Below are 18,012 nucleotides of genomic sequence, written 5' to 3'. Positions count from 1 at the left end.
GACTGAGACGAAAGTTTCAACACAATGTATTGTAGTTTCGATCAGTTTTGTGACTAGTTTGGTTTATTAGCTCGGGCTCTTACGATATTCAAGAATTCTTTCAAGTTTTTCAGTTGGGATTTCGATTTTCAGTTTCGGCATGAGTCATACATTTGTGTTCTGACCATATCACCCCAGGGCGGCTACCCCCACCTCCCCATTCCGGCCATTTGTTTATCGTTCGAGTTTGTATTCCCATCAAGAATCGCTTCACGTTGTGAAATGTTTGAATGTTGAAGATTATAAAGGTTAAATTATGTAGGTCTTACAGCGGCAGACCCAAGTACCTATTTTGGTAACGTCTTGAAGAATAGGATACTTCGTGAGTGTTAGTTGAACTGCCTACTGCCGTCCGCCGTGGTGTTTTGTGTGGTGCATTTTCAAAGTTAGTTTAGCAATTATTTCTGAGAGATTTTACTATCAATTTTATTTTTACTTGGAAACAGATAATGAATAATTTAAAAAGCGAAAGTCAGCATTTCGTTTCCATTCCGTCGCATTACCCTCGATTTGCTTCAATTACTTAATGCTCGTCAACATATGATGAAAGGACTATCACATTTCCGTTTCGTCTCGGCATGTAAACTGATTATTACTGTTGGATTTTATTTGCTATCCACTGTGCGTTTCTGATCTGCATTTCCCCTTGTACGAGTTGTGCTTCGACATGTTTTTTCGGTCAGGGATCACGTAATCTAAGTCTCCTGTGTTTCGACGGTGCTTGTTGTAACCTCTTCGTTGCGAATGAAATAAAAATACTTTTTTTTCAACTTCGCCCGAGGATATAGCTTTGAGCGAAGGTTTGGGGCAACATTTCCCCACTCTCCTATTCTTGTGTTGATCATAGGAGTGGATGATTACTTACCTCAGCTGTTCTCACGTTTTCCCATCTCGGAAATCAAACCGCCAGACCCGGCCTTTGAGGAAGGGGGCGTGGTGACCGTGAGGGACCTGGTTGTCTCACGCTGCTCTCGCCTCATCTCCTTAGGCCACCGAGAAAAATCAATGCCGCGTGGGTCTTAATCCAACTGCTTCACGAGCTGAGCTCGGTTTCAAATCACAACAAATCAGCAAATAAAATTTGAGTTCCCCAATTGTTTCGTCGTAGACTCATTACGGGTATTGGACGAATTCCGCCAATCCGGGATTGATTCCTCTATATTAGAGCCAATCATTCGCCAGGAATAGGTGATTGTTGACGACTCGCGGCGGTTAATTATTGGAGGGGATTAATCTGCGAAAAGGAACGCCAATAGCGTATTGATCCGATTAAGTGATTTGTGAGGCTATTCCTGCATGTACTTAGATGTGATTTAGTGGGACTTGGGCCGGAAATATTCGTTGCTCTTCATTTTTTCTCGGCGAGAAGAATCGTCCCAGTAAGTAGCCTGCAGTATTCTCCGTTTCCTCCGTTGTGGGGTGGCCCGGGCCGCGACGTCTTATCTCGTGGCCCCGCAAAGATTGCGGAACTCTAGGAGCACGGCGCTTTTGAAGGGTTCACAAACTTCCTGTTCGAGTCGGAGGCGGCCTTTATTTTGCGCGTTTTATTGCGCGGCATCTAAGAAGGCAGGCAATATCCGTTTCTACACGCTCCGGATGCGCTCGTCAGTTCATTTGTTGTTGAGGATATTTTGTCTGGTTGCTTTCAATGAGTGCATATTCATTTTCTCATGAAGTGGCACGTGATGGCAGACAGCGAGGGAATTGACGGGTCACTATCAACAAGGAGATGTCACAGCGGTTGATGACCTGTTTGGGGAATTTTGAATTTTTTTCAGTATCGATGGAAATGACTGAACTTTCGGAGTACCAACTATAACTTTCAAATAAGTTGCTATAGCAGTGGACCCTTTGTGTTTTGATCACCGGAATGGGTCGAGTGTATTTAGCCAATCACGGTAGCTGTTTGTACTTCTCACTCAGATTTTCTCCCAAAAAAATAATTTCGTAGCTTATTACTTTCGAGGCAAGTCATAGTTTTCTGTGAGTGGGTATTTGTTGCATTGGAAGTTGGCCTATTTCGTGGTGCTGTTGTCTATTTTACATTCTAACTCTTGATAAGATAAATGCGTAATTAAAGATATGAGAGTATATTTTCCTGGTAATGTGACCAACTTCGTACGTTCTTAGGTATGATAGATGGCGCCGTTAGATTTACACATCGTGAAAGCCACCGCCAGGATATGTGGCAGGGGGTGTTTGGACACCAGACTATACTTTTCCCTCATAACAGGATTGGACAACGTTCTTCTTATCCATTATTGTTCGTGGAAAAAATACCTCCAAGATCGTAAATGAGGTACGTTCAGTGTTTATGAGATTATTAGGTAGTACTAATTAGAATAAGGTGTAGTAGTAGTATTCATTCTGAAAAAGTAACGAAAAGATATTCGACAAGAAGTTGCGGGTAAGCAAATTTTTTTGTTTACGTGTTCAGTGTACTGAGTGTCAATTAATTACTTTCTTGGTATCTTGCTAGCCACCGTTAGGGTGTTTGGCAAGGGGGGGGGGGTGCGTGGTGTTTGCTAAAGGGTTCGTCCGTGTGTTAAATGCCCTTTTAGTCAATTTTTTAGTAATTCATTATGTTCGAATTCCACCACATCACGCTTGAAGCTACTCAATTTGCCCTTTTAGTCGTTCATCGTAATTTGGGAAAGTGAGGTGAAGACAGATATTTCATGTGAACACGTCATATGACCAATTTCTCATTGGAACAGAAAACTTTGTACTTGTGCGTAGAATTTTTCTTTGACCACCGACTGCGGTTTCCGACATCTGTAAGTGGTTTCATTCTAGTAGTTTTTCAATCGTGTTTCCTCACAAATTAAGGCCATTAAAATCATATTTCGTTTTGAAAAGTCCTTTCGTTACTTTACTTCGGGAAGGCAGGTCGTTTATATTATTTATAACCTTTTCCTCACTTAATTTGTGAAGATTTCCGTATCAGTGCAGTCGACTCGACGGTGGCAGACCGCGTAGGTCACGATTCGGAGTAGTTGCGTGTACGATTCACGCTTCGATAGTGAGGGCTCGTGTTGTCACGTAATTAACAGTATTGCCTCGGAACTGAGAGCTGAGATATATGACCCCGTGACATCCCATTCACTCTGCGTTTGATCCCAAATGCATCCGCTGCCGTCGCCATATTTTGTCAGTTCCCCTTTAAGGATGTGTCCCCTTAATATATTATTGCTGTGGTCATTGCCACGTTTGGGGAGTGTGACCCGGATCCTTTGAATTAAGTGATGTCGGTTGAAAGTTGACTTGGCCCGCGTTAAGTCAGCCTCAACTGAAAAAGTCTGCCAGGCCCTAAAAAAAGTGTGGAAATGAATCTGTTGTTTGTGTGCGCGCGTGACGTCAGTCAAAGTGACCATTATTGTCGTCATTTAAGTAGGGCTGACACAATGGGTTTATTAAGATGACATTGCCCGATTGGTTGAACAGAATGATGATGTATAGTATAAATCTGCAGTGCGAAAGCTTATGGTGATGTTTCAGTGAACGTGAAATAGACTGAACTTAGACTAAATCAGAAACGAAGAAAATTCCTCGAAGAAAGAAGTCACTCCATTCAGTGGAAATGTTGTATGATAAAAAAATATCATTTTTTTAACTTTGATATCTTTCACGGTATCTCCGATTATACGTCCCGGAAAGAATGAGTGTTTAGGTACATCGTGGTCGTTTAAGGACCCCCGGAGCTATTGTGGAATAAATCCTCTCCGTTGATTGGGTTTTATCGCATTCGTGCATTAAATCCATTTCCTGTTGCACTGTCTCCTCTTTATCTTGCTCATTTCCTCCATTACTGGGCGTGACGCTTCAACTGAGCACGATTTAAAAAAAGATTCGCGCGATGAAAGTTTTCAAGTCTCATCAAATATGTGGTCTGTCGTCAAGATTTAATTTATTTTTTTTTGAAATTTATTCGTTTACCCTGTAAACCACCGCTAAGGTGTGTGGCAGGGGGTGAATACATGTACATGCTTGACCCCACCAATCTACCGTGATCGGCTCTCACATTACGAGTTTAATAGGTTGACTAAATGGTGCGATGGGTTTTCTTGATCCTTCTCCGTCTTCCGATGAAGACGGAGCAGGATCAAGAAATAACGTATAATCGACGAAACCATCTATATATATATATATGTTGACGTAACACGGAAGTGTTGAATAATACATTGGACAGCAACAAACAATATAGAAACACATAAAAAACTCATATATATATATAATATATATATATATAAATATATAATATATATATATATATATAATGAAAGAAACAAGATATTATTTTTACCAAATACCAAACCATAATTAACATAAACATAACAGTTTCAGGTTTAACTTTGTGGAATTCTTTCATTATGAGGGTAAAAAGAATAATTATAATTTTGTAAAATGATAATTATCATTTTAAAACTATCTATGCACGAAATTGAAGGAAATTTGACATTAATAATTTTGATGACGTAAGAACTTCGGTAGTTGTGATGTCACTCACTTGCTGTTGTAGATAACTACGCTTGGAACCTTTTACGATGGTAACCTTACGTTCTCCGCATCACACGCACGCATCATAGCCACGGTGGACGCCTCCCGCCGGAGATTTTACGGTCCGATTCCAGCTTCCGCTGCTGTCGACTAGTTAGGAAGAGTGGGGGTGGGGCGGGCAGCATTCTAACACACCCAAAAAAAACCGAAATCCGTCGACCCCACGCAGTCGGAACAAACTAAGAATAAGCCGCGCGAATAAAAAAAACGGCGGTGACGCGCGTCCTTTTTTTTAGGACGCGCGTTCTGGTGTGTTTTGTTTTCGTACGGGATAAATAAAAAGCGTAGTCCACCTTAACTAAGTTGTTTTTCTTTTTTATTTTGGAAAAAAATTAATTTTGTTATCACGTCCTGCTTCGCTGCAGAATACAGGATTTAAATGTAATTTTTTTAATCTTTAAATATAATTTTGGGTGCCTAGAAATTGCAATTTTTTCCCTGTTATTACATATTCAGTTACTAAGATAAAATTTGATCGAACAACGAATTCCTAACCCAAAGATGAGGGCAGAGAAAGAAACTTTGCACTTCCTCGTAAAAATTTAATATTTCACGCGACCATGGTTTCGATGCTGCGCGGCATCATCTGGTGACTATGGTTTCGATGATGCTCAGCGGGGAAACCTTCGTCGTGTGAAGTATTAAATCTTTATGTGGAAGAGCAAAGTTTCTTTCTGTGCCCTCATCACTAAGGAATCCCCCACAAAGTTAATCCTGAAACTGTTGTGTTCCCAACCCAATAGTTTTTTAATCGTATTTTTTCACTTAATCATGTTGGTTGGATAAATACTTACAAGGTGGCAAATGCAGCGCCATCGTATTTTTTTAAGTGTCATAACAGCTCTCTCATATCGCCAACACTTACTCAATTTCCGCATTACTATCTCGAAGTAGTTATTTCAGTATCTACAATCAAATCCATAACGTGATAACTCAAGTGTGTTGTTTAGTAATAGGTTTTTTATCTCGTCGTTCAGTTGATTTTGTTTTCATCTTTATTTACATCTACATAATGCCCCGCAAATAGCCGCAAGGGCGTGTGGCGGGGGGTGTTAGGTCACCACCCGTTAAAAAGGAACAAAACCAACGTACATGTAAACCTATACCTACAGTGGTGTAGACATTCCTGCAAAAATCCTTTCATTTTACACACATACAAATACATATACTATCATTTAACAAATAATTACGCCTCAGGATGCTGTATGAAATTCATCCAACAACGCACAAGCCAGAATATGAAAACTAAGAAGAAGAAATTCCACCACCACATGAACATGCAACATAAAAACGCTCTCCTTCCCGAGGAAACAGGTAGGACCAGACCAGAACCCCTTATTGTCAGGGCGTTTGCCATGTCGTAATAAGCTGCTTCGGTGCAACAATGTCCACCCCTTCAGCTGCAGTGTTTGTGCAATCGGCACGTGGGATACACTAACGAACGAAAGTGTAAGTGACGAACGTGTACCTTTACAGTGTTAGTGAAGGAGAAATTGAAAGAAGGACCACTAGTGGGTTGGCAATTGGCCGTAACTTAAGAAAAAGAACTAGATTACCTTAACTTTAAGGGCGGGAACATTTTGCCCATGTACTCGTCAACAGGACGGAATAACATTTACTAATCCTAAAGCCTTAAAATTAAACATTAACTTTTTAACCGTGGTCTTAAAAATTACTTTTTTTCTGTTTTGCATTTGTTTTCATCTTTTCTTCAATCTTTTACCTTTTTTTTAATAATCTTTTTTTTATTAATTATTTTTTTATTATTATATTTTTTTAAATCTTTATTTTCCAAATAATTTCTTTTGGCTCTTGGTTGCCCGACAAGCCCGCAAACATCGGGTCGAGTCGGGGCCAATTGCCCCTACTGTTATAGATACAAGTGGCAACATGATGCCTTCTTATAACAAAGTATTTACGAAATATTTACAAAAAGAGAAACCATTGTTTAAATACACTAAAAATTGTTATACTTATAAAATAAATAAAAGTCATAGGAAGGAATTCGGTTTTGTTACCGAAATATAATTTCTTTAGGAAGTCTGTAGCTCGGACGGCGTTTTCTATGTAGGGAGTAATCCCATATGTTTTTTGTAAGCGTGTTCTGTGGAAGGGACCTCTCGAGTCGTTCAGCTTGCGCTCGAATGAAGTCTTGTACTTTTGGTATTTTGTGTGCGTTTCTAATCTCCTGTATCCGAACGAGTTTACTCTGGTTTGTGAGGTAGCGAAGTGTTTTATTCTGGAATGTTTCTAAGCGATTTCTGTCTGTTTTTGTCGCGTTCCCGAAAATATCGCAACCGTACAGCATCCTGGGACGGATATAAGAAAGGTGCTATCTGATTTTAGTTCGGTGCGTGAGGCGCGATTTAGAGCACTAGAGTGGAGACAAAAGTGCTCTTGTGCCCTGTGCTATTTGTAAGGCATGCTGAACGCGCTTGGCCCAAAGGAAACAGGTAGGGAATATGATCCAATGCTATATAGGTAGCGGAAGCCCCCCCCCATCGGCCGGAGAGGTACGAGGGATAATTTGTCAGACATGTCTTGACACATGTCTTCTTTGACATTCATCATTGTTGCGTTTCACGCTCGGCGTTTGTTGCGTCGGTAAGTGTATTAAATCCTCATCAATATTTCGTCTCGCTGAAGTCAAATCAAATGAAACCCTATGAAGGAAGCATTTTTTTTTAAGCTTCTGACCTTAGCCGCTCGCGGATGAAAGCAAAGATGCAACATTGTAAAAAATGTGTTTACATTTGTAGTTTTATGTGATTAAAATAAAACTAGAAAAATGAATCACACGTTCCCCTTTCACGTCTGGAAACATAAATGGTTTCTTTGTTTCTGCACAAGCCTGAGATGTAATCGCACGAGTTAAGACAAGGTGCGCATTAAGTCACACGGACCTGCATGTAACCAATTCGTTCGGTCTATGTTAGACTAATATTACCATTAATGGGAATTCATTGACCATATGTATGTTTTTGATAAACCCTGTGAATAATATGGAATCACCCCAGCTAATCGTCTTAAATTTAGCTCAGATACACTTCTTAAGACTCGTATGGATGAACATAAAATTCTCGACCGTGAGAGGGTCATGTTCGGATAAAAATTAGTCTGGTGTGTATTCACCCCCTGCTACACACCCGATGGCTTGCGGGGTGCTACAAATAAATACAGCATACCTCACAGGAACATATTCCTCAGCACTGCTTATTTTCTGCCTCATTCTATTCCGTGCAACATTCATGATCTTATTCCTCTCTCCGTGTATCCTGCTAATCCAGTTATCTCCGGTGTATATGACAGGTCTGCAACATTATTGCTATAAATGAACCTATATTTCTGTAAATGATCCCAGCATCCATGGTTTCTTGCTATTTTAGAAGTTTTTCAAGTAGCAATATACATCTCTCCTCCCCTTCTACCATGATTAGAGCTCCATATTTAAGTTTTTCAATTCCGTTCATTTATTCCATTCTTCGCCACACCCACGTTTCGAAGGTCATCTTGTATTCAATTTTATCTTCCTCCCTCAATGACCAAGTTTCTGAGCCATTTAAAATTAATCTCCGTAGTAATGCCTTTGCTTCATTGTTGTTTCTTTGCTAATTTATTCACGTTTTAGTCCTTCTGTGCAACTTATGTCAGGGATGCAAACATGGCGAGGGCGCGCAATCCACGAGACGGCATCATAACCCTTTTTTTGCCGCGAAATGCGGCCGACCGTCAATTATTTAACATGTGCTTGTAAAAACTGCGAGGCAGTCCGCCTCGCAGTCCGCTCATCGCAATATCTTTTCTCTTCTTTCTCGCATATTTGGTCAGCTGCCGCCCGGAGACTTAAGGCAGGGTCAAATGGAATGTAAGACATTGATTGACTCAAGTAGTAGTACTAGTTTTGAGGGGAGGCGGCCGACAGCTAAGGTCATTTGCGCCATAGGGGATGGATAGGAAAGGATGAAGGGTGGAGAGAAACCCGGCGTCGGCATTAGCCTACTCTTTACGAAAGGCGCCAAGGGGTCCACAGTTTAACGTCCCATCCGACGGACGGCGTACTCACTCAAAGTGCCCTCCACAAAGCACCTCAAGTAGGGATCGAGATACCTCTGAAAAATATTCAACACCGCCGGCATTTGAACCCGCGCCCTCAGGGTGGGAAGCCAGTACGTTAGCCCCCGCACCATCTCGATCCCCCGATTGACTCAAGAATGTTACTTCGTATATAGCGTCAACTCGCTTTCGTTCAAAGTGACGTGTTTCTCCTTAAACTTGAAGGTTAAACTTAACCTCCTGTTAAATTCAAAAATCAATTACATATTTTGACCAACAATTAAATTCAAAATTGACCGTTAAATTGACTGAACTCATTGAATCAATTTGTCACCTAACCGACTTGGGGCGATAATAGTCTTTGTTGTTTGCCCGAAAAACTCTGAACTATGGAAACCATAGAAGAAATTAGTGACCACATGGAATTGAATACGAAGTTTTTGCTACAAGAAGTCCGAAATAAGAAGCCTAAAAGGAAAATTTACTTGTTTAAAGTAGGGGACTATAATGGCCTAAACTGCGTGCTACAGAGCCAATTTGCTGGTTCTAAGAAATATATTAATCACCGAAATACTGAGGGTACGTTGAATCGCTTCCTTGAGATCACGCGCTCAGCAGTCAACTAATTCATTCCCGGTAAATTTATAAAAGATAACTCGGAACCTAGATGGTAGAATGCGGATGTAAGAAAGCCATTACGACGTCAAAGGCTATGTCACGCCAAGATGAAAAGTATTGGGGAAGAATTCTCTATCGACAGAAGAAATGAGATCACTTATGATTACTAGATATCTTGGGCGAATGCGAGAATGAATTTCGGAAAGCGTTAAGGGCATTCAAAAGGAAATGGTTAGGGGAATATTTGAAAGAGAATCCGAAAATATTTTGGTCATACGTACGTCAGAGAAGTCCAGGGAAATAAGTCAAATGTTAATGTTCACTATAATATGTCTAGTTGTCATTGGAAATTATTTCATTTTACGCTTATAATTTATTCATGACTACTTTTTACTATTTTCTATGCTGTCTTTATAATCAGTAATCGAATACATATCGATTTTCTTATATCGATCGCCTATGGTACAGATGTAATCGACGAAAGATTAATCTTAACAGATTAATGCCGCAATCTACCCTGCTAATTTTTCCAGATAGTTTGCTTTGCGTAAATTTCCAAATTTTGCCAGTTATTGTTCGAGAAGGTCACCAGGTTGAGAGGAAATTGGAATTAAAATGGTTCCAAAATGTTATCTTTAAATTGAAATATAAACATTTTTTGGTTACTTTAAAAATAAATCCTCAGAAGAGTACGAAATTTATGATTCTCAAATGTGAAATTAATATTACGAGGTAATGATTTACCATGTTTTTTGCACCATGTGATTCCCTGGTATTTTTGCAACATATTTTGAAAAATATAGGGTGTAGAGGCAGCTTCGATTTTAATACGTAGTATTTGTTTTTTTTGGCTTTATTTATGAATATGTTGTTAGGTGACGTACGATGGGCGAGTATGGGCTATATTAGTCATACTCCTCCCGGGGAGACCGAAGGTTGCTCTCCACCAAATGCGTAAGAGTGCCAACATAGCGGACGCGTTTAACCTTACCTCAATTCTCTGCTCTGCAAAACTCTTTTCAAAAGCCCCCACGAACCAGCAATCCTATAACAATGGAATCAGCAATCAAGCCAACTCAACGTACAAACAACAATACAGCAATAAAACGAACAATCAAAACATAAAGTCAATGGACAAGCCTGTCAACAATCAAAATAATCCAGCCAGCAGCAATGAAACTAATAATCGTTACAACACCACAACCAACAATTTGCCACAAAACCTAACAATGAAACAATCAACACAGCTGAGAATCCAGCCAGCTATCCACCAAACAATCCGCGCAGCAGTTTAGCCACCAACCTAACTGATAAATTCAACGAAAAACCAACCATCCAAGAATGAAACCAACACTTCAACCAACAATTTAGCCAGCGATTTGATTACTACTTCGGCCAACACTCTGCCCATGAGTCCTTTCTTCGCAATGCTCGGTGCGCCGGTGACAGCTTACTGACTTTCGGAAGTGACAGTACAGCTGCTCGCAAGGACGATGATGATGAATGCCCTTTCGAGAGGGAGGCGCAGACTTAATTAGAGATTCGAATGTTAATTGGAAAGGGTGAGAGGCGAGCATTGTGGGTCTACGGCCGGAACAAAACAGCTACCGGCCACGCCATTTTTCTTAAAAAAATCACAAAAAATCTCTCTCCCATTCCGATTACGGACTCAAGGGGTTTTAAAACTTTTGCGTAATTAAGAACTTTAGCCACCGACTCCCCTGGGGGTAGGGGATTTGCAATTACGAAAACATTAAAAAAAGAATTATTTCATCCCAGGTGAATTTTTTTGCTCGCCTTTAATACTTACAAGAGGCATATGGCACCCAAATAACTCTTCATGCCGCCCCTTAAAACAATCTTAACCCCCCCCCCCCTGACCGCCCCCGTCGTTCAATCTTCAGGATAATAAAATAAATATACATATGTGTATATATATATATATACATATATATATATATATATATATATATATATATATATATATAACGATTGTACGGAAAAACTCATACGAGCGGCACAATAATTGGCTGACACAACATAACACAAATAGAAAAGAATAGACACATATAAAAGAACACTTACACGGTACAACAAATACTACCACACAAATATATATATATATATATATATATATATATATATATATATATATATACATATATATATATATATATATATATACATATATATATATATATATATATGTATATATATATATATATATATATATTTGTGTGGTAGCTGTGTCCATCCAAAAACCTACCTTAACCGGTAGATTACCTTAAAAAAATTGTGTATATATATATATATATATATATATATATATATATATATATATATATATATATATATATATATATATATATATATCGCTTTTGGGTGAAATAAGGACCCAGGCACACTAGGTTGCTTCAAAATTATTATTATTATAAGGTAATCTACCGGTTAAGGTAGGTTTTTGGATGGACACAACTACCAAACAAACATTTAATGACTCCTGACAAAACACAAAATTCCTCATCCTACTCTATATCAGGTCCCTCTTCATCTCTGAGTACTTTCTTCCTCCCTTCATCCCATCCAACATCCCTATCCTGTTCCTGCCCTTTCCTCGTTTGCATAACATTCTCCCCTCTATTACAGTCTTCAACATCCCTCTGCCAACCAATACACCCCCTTCATCCACTTTTCCTGCTTCCATAGGATTTCTCCCAACAAACCCCTCTCTTCGCCCACCATACCAAGTACTTCCTTGTTTGTTTTCTTCTCTGTCCATTTCACCTTCTCCATTCTTCTCCAAACCCACATTTCGCTTGTCCACTTTTCAAATGCTCCATGGTCGGTCATGTACGTTGCATGCGTACAATGTACGGATAAGTGCTCTTTGAATTATTGAGGGTGTGCATCATTTTTTAAAATTTCCCTTCTTTCATTCTTGGTTATATTTCTACTTAAAGTCGGTTTTGTTTTCTGCTGGACGAAAAATAATCCTCAATTAGGTTACTGGAGGGAAACATTGTTTTCTTTGTTGTTGCGCGTTTTTTTTCGTTTCCGCGACGACCGGTAGTGATTGTTACCAATGTCTGTGGTTGCGAATCTCGACAATTGTGCGTGCGTGTATGAACATTTTGAAGAGGGAGAGGGTTGAGAGGAGGGTGAGTATAGAATAAACGATCCCATCGCTGTAATGTGGGCGGAGAGTGGTCATTGCTCTCCAGTGGTCATCCTCCCACTCCAGGTCGTTCATACTCGTCCACTCTGTCCCTTCCTTCGTCTTTTACCACCTCATCAAGGAGGTGAGGACATGGAGGAGGGTGGGATGGGGAGGATTGACCCTTGATAGACAAAAATCGAGAGGGTCGCCTTACCTAAATACGCCACCGTATGCCACCCTTGCCGAGACGAACAAATGAACGGTGGGTCGCGCTGATCGGAACTCACGCGTCACACCCGTGAGTGGAGTGGCCTCTGTCCGCCATCGGTCGGTCCCTGGTTTGTTTGTGTGTAGCGTTCAAGCATTCCACTGGTCCACCCCCCACCCTTAAAACCCACCCCCCAAACATTAATCCCCTCCCTGCCAACCACCCCCAGCTTGTATTCGTTTCAGGCCTTGTCGCATCGCTTCGCCCTTTCCACTCGACCAATCCCATCTCCTCCCCCTCCCACTCCCTTCCCCCGCGCAAACTCACCCCATTCCCCTCTTTACCCCTATTTTCCCCTCTCCCCTTTTTTCTTTCACTTTCCACGCACCCTGTCCCGTTCTCAAATACCTCCCTCGGTATTCTGTACGCCCGATACCAATTTGGCGATATTGTTGACGTATTTTACATACATTCCGAATTATTTTTTGGTGTGTGAACAAGGATTTCGTCTACGTTTTTAAAGCCATTAATGGGGAACTCCTGTTCGGGTTTTAACAGCGACAAATCCGAGCCTCATGATCACGGACGCTGGGGTCTGAATTTGAGACTGGAGACGCGGTTTGACCCTCACGGGACTCGCACCGGCGGAATGTATAATATCCCGTAATATTCGCCGCCCTAGTCGCCCATTCTCTTCCGTTGACATGGAGACTTAATATCTAGGAGTTATTCAAACAATGCGTCGTTTGTTTTGTCGTCAACACCCATTCTTTACGCCTGACCTCATTAGAATGCCATTTAATAATGTAGTGCTCTTTGCAGTATTGCTTGCTTTGTCTGTTTCCCCTTCCATCCCTCACTTCTCTTCGTGGGGGGACCCTCCCGCTACCTGCTGCGTTGGGTCACATTCCCTACCTGTGTTTTTGGGGGAGCAGACCGCTGTATGTTGCATTTCCATGTAGTAGTGCAATTTTGCCTTCTTACTTGTCAAATTTTGCCATGCACGTTATTGGATGCATTTTTTGACTGCCCTAAGGTGGAATTGTTCGTCAGTTAAAAGTGCTCGTATGCATTTGCATGAAGTTGGAAGGGTTTTTTCATGAATGTATACGCAGCTGTCGGTATAGGTTTACATGTATGTGTTAATTTTGCATGTGGTTTTGTTCCTTTTTAACGGGTGGTGACCTAACACCCCCCGCCACACGTCCCCGGTCATTATATGGATGTGTAGATATAATTGACGCAAGTGCGTGGATTTGTAGCCTTTGCCAAGAGGAAAATGGGATTCTGAAGACGGCAATTGAAAGAATAATGATGGGAGCGCGTGGTTGAGAAAGGGTTGGAAAGAAAATGAATTTTGGATGGAATTATTGAAGGTGGGAAAGCATGCAGAGCTGGAGATTGGAGTTACTGTATGCGATAAGCAATAATAACAAGGTGTTAACGGATATTTTGTGCCCTGTTTGCCAAGGGTTTAGAGGTAGAGTGTAGTCCCAGGGTTTATCAGAAACCTACCTTAACGCTGTTACTACTACTACTGATAATAATTAGTAAGCTTTTTTGAATTTTTACATTACAATTGAACTAGGATCATTCTATTTATAAAACACCGACTATAGGCCTCCGTAGGGCACTTTTGTTCACAAATTAGCGCGTGCAAAATGGGGTCAAATGCCAAGCCTTGACCTAGGACTGTATTTGAACTTGGTATCCTTGGGTTATGAGGTTATAGCAACAATGACTTTTGAAATTTCAACAAAGGCAGCTAATCAAACAATGCCAAATAATAATTGTTGCGCTAGTACAGTCTGGGTATATTTTTACGTCGATTTCCGATTGTTACATATCAAGTAAGATGAATTTGTGATACCTTCTATTTTTATATATTTTAGAATATCCTGCAAGCCAGGGTGTATACCGCTAGGGTATGTGGCCGGGGATGATTACACACCAGAACAATTTTTACCCAAACATGACCCTACAGCGGTCGGATAATGTTATTCTGATCCCCTATCGATCGTGGAAAAAATGACATCTAAAATATATCCGTTTTACACTTAATCTCTCTAATTCTTTCTAATTTTGAGCTCTCTAATTTTTCCTTCGTGTTTAACAGCAATTATTTGATTTTGATTAGCCACGTACACGGTTGCACTTGACCTATTGGAGCATTAATTACTTAAAAAAATTTTCTTTTCGGCCTTCTTTATTTGCCTTCGCTCTCGACGTTTCAACATCTTCACGATGTTCCCTAGGGTTTATTATGACTAATTCGTTCACTATGTTTATCAATGAAATATTTTTTGCCATATTATTATTTTATTACGTTTTTTTAAGTCTTGCAAGGTGAAAAGAAACTTACAGAGGTTTTTTTAATTACACTTTTACCCGGGAGTTTAAATATAAATCAGTTAAGTCCATTATTTTAATTGAAATATCTCTTAATGAAAGTATTTCATATTTTAATACCCTTCTGTTCGTGTCCAATTTATTTATGAGTATTGCTTTTCGAAAGCTATTGGGAAAATTGAAAACTTAACTTCGTCAATAGACCAAACATGTCTAGTTTAATAGTACTTGATAGCAAAAAAGGGACTATATTCTAATCTATGGTACGTTATACCCATCCCATCCCCATCCATCATATTGTACGGTACCCATCGTCCTACGTTTGGAGAGATCATGTCAATGAAATTCGTGATATATAAGGGTAAATAAGTTAGATTAAAGATGTAATTTTTCCCATCAACGATAAGGGATCAGAGTAGCTAGCGTTGGAAGGACCGCTCTCGGAAGGGAAAGTATTACCGGTCAAAAGAAGTCTGGTGTGTAATCTACTCGTACCACACACCTTAGCGGTGGCTTGTAGGGTACTATCTGTTGTAGTAGAGTATTTGAAGGCCTGGGGGTATTAATTCTAAGGGAATTGAAAAACACTCGAAATTTTATAAAGTTCACATATCAGACCATAATGACTCCACGCTTTCATTTGCAAAACGCTCTTGCCCTTGTGGTCTTCTGTCAATGTCAGGGTCAACCATTTTTACTCGAAATAAGGCTTTGTTTTAAATCACAAACGAATCCATTCAACCACGAATGCATTTGACTATTCACCACTTAGTATTGTTGAAATCGCACCTCGTCAACGATTCCATTTGACGGCAGCCATTTTGAAGATACCATTCCAGTACACATTCGCCGTTATTTCGGAAACGGAAATACGTGAAACGTGCTTTTCAAATGTGCAGTATTCATTGTTTATGCACGATATTTTTGTATTTGTGTACGTGTGTGTGTGTGAAAGAGAAGGAGAAAAGTGCTTTGTGAAATGAGGAATGCGTAACATTTTGGAATAGTTTTAACGGATATAGCGATTGGAACGATGAAATATTTCTCCTTTGTTTGTGTTTTAAATAAAAACCGTAGATACTTAGGTATCTATTGCGGGAATAGCACTTGTTTGCTGAGTCCCGGGTTCGATTCCCAGGAAAGGCACTCTGGGCGCCTGCAGCTCCACCCAAGCTAAAGTGATTTTTTGGGTACCAGGTCTTCCTGGTAAACCATAACCGGCACAGGGAAAGGAAATGGCCCCCATACCCTGATGTGTGAATTTCACATGCCGTATAGGGCTTAGTACTGGGTGCACTCTACCATCACCTTCGGGTTGATTACTGTGTTTATGGTTTTTGTATATAATTTAGCTCCAGTGGGCCCTGACAAAAACCCAGAAACACACAAAAAAGAAAAGAAACTCCCTATGTTTCGAATTTTCGGTGGTACAAGCCGTCTTTCTTTTGGAGGAGAAGGAAGAAACTCCTTCCTTCCGTCTCTCCCTTGAAAGGTAGCTTGCACCAACGAAAATTCGAAACCTAGGGAGTTTTTTTTCTTTTTTGTATGTTGGTGTAGGCTCGTGTGACGTAGTGCGCACCTTGTCTTAACTCGAGCGATTACATCTCACGGTTGTGCAGAAACAAAGAAACCGTTTACGTCTCCAGACGTGAAGGGGAACGTGCGGTTCATTTTTCTTTTTTTTTATTTTAATCGCTTAAAGGGCTCGGGAATGTATAAAGCGCGCCCATTCTCTCCCGCGCGTCGATATTTACGCAGCGCTTCCTTCTTTTTTCTCTACCTCTCTCTTCTTCCGCGACGCAGTCTGAAAAAAAACATAACGCTCTTCTTATTTTTTTTCCGCGTATCTCTCTCTCTTTTGTTTTTTTTCCGACAGCTCGGCTCTCCGTCGCCGTCCGTCCGTCATTTCTTTTATTTTCCTCGTTCCCCCTTCGCTAAGCGCTCTCTGTCCCCCCTCCCCACCCCATTACGCACCTCTCAAACAAAAAATAGTAAAAAAATGAAAATCCGTTCGGCCAAGACCTTTCCACCCCTTTTGTCTCCCTCCCCTTTCCCCGTTTCACCATCGGTGTCCCCTTTTTCAGCCAGAGCACCCACCCAATCCTTCTAGGCTTGTTTACTTCCCCTCTAATCACCTCTCTACCGCTCCAGATACCTCGGCTACCACCCTTTCGCACCTAAACATTCATTTGTTTTTCTTACGCGCCATTTTAATGGTTGGTACTTTTCACAGTAGCTGTTATTGTTATTGGCCGCAGGCTACAGACATCCTAGGCCGTTTGCTTAATTAGGGATAGGTGGGTAATTTTGTAGGAGTGGGGCATTCAATAATTGTAGCAAGGCTGGACTCTGTGACCCAGCGTCGGAATAATCATACTGCATTAACTAAAGGGGCAAAGGTCACGCATAATTTTAACTTCCCCGTGCAATGACAGGCTGCCTACTCCACTGTGAATGTAAGTGATCTTCTAGTGAGGGCACTGGCGATGGGGAACTGGTGACTTGTCAGCCTCTCCATGCCACTGCCCTGGTACTTCCCTATTTATTTATTTATTTATTCAGTATTAGTCCGAAAACAGCACATTTTGGCCTTTACATCGAACTATTAACAATGGTCACATTTACAAACACCCAAGCCCTAGGTGGAGGAAAACCCACCCAGGCGGGAATCGAACCCGCGACCCTTGGAATGGCAGACCAGGACGTTTATCGTAGCACCCTGCAAGCCCCTGCTTGGGTGTGTGGCAGATAGTGAATACACACCCGAATAATTTTACCCGAACATGACCCTACCGTTGTCGGACTATGTTACTATGATCCCTTTACGTTCGTGGAAAAAATGACATCTTAAATCTATCTCCTCTACACTTAATCTCTCTAATTTTATTATGACATGATCTCTCCTACCGCAGTACTATGGGGGTAATAATACATTTCAACATCACTGCCAAAGAGACGTCATTCCAATGTATGCAAGAGCTTCAATCTGTAATTTAACCTTCGCTCCATTGAATGATTCCCAGCCTATAAG

General features: G+C 40.7%; 1 protein-coding gene across 2 annotated transcripts in view; it reads left to right on the top strand.

Annotated features, from left to right (window-relative positions):
* LOC139696112 (uncharacterized) overlaps positions 1–18,012 on the top strand; it is a 1,156,921-nt gene that overhangs the window by 1,128 nt on the left and 1,137,781 nt on the right. The window lies entirely within an intron of this gene.

This window comes from Hetaerina americana, unplaced genomic scaffold, assembly GCF_022747635.1.
Source record: "Hetaerina americana unplaced genomic scaffold, ioHetAmer1.1.p SCAF_68, whole genome shotgun sequence".
In the NCBI taxonomy this organism is placed as follows: domain Eukaryota; kingdom Metazoa; phylum Arthropoda; class Insecta; order Odonata; family Calopterygidae; genus Hetaerina; species Hetaerina americana.
This window is presented reverse-complemented; position numbering and strand designations above follow the sequence as displayed.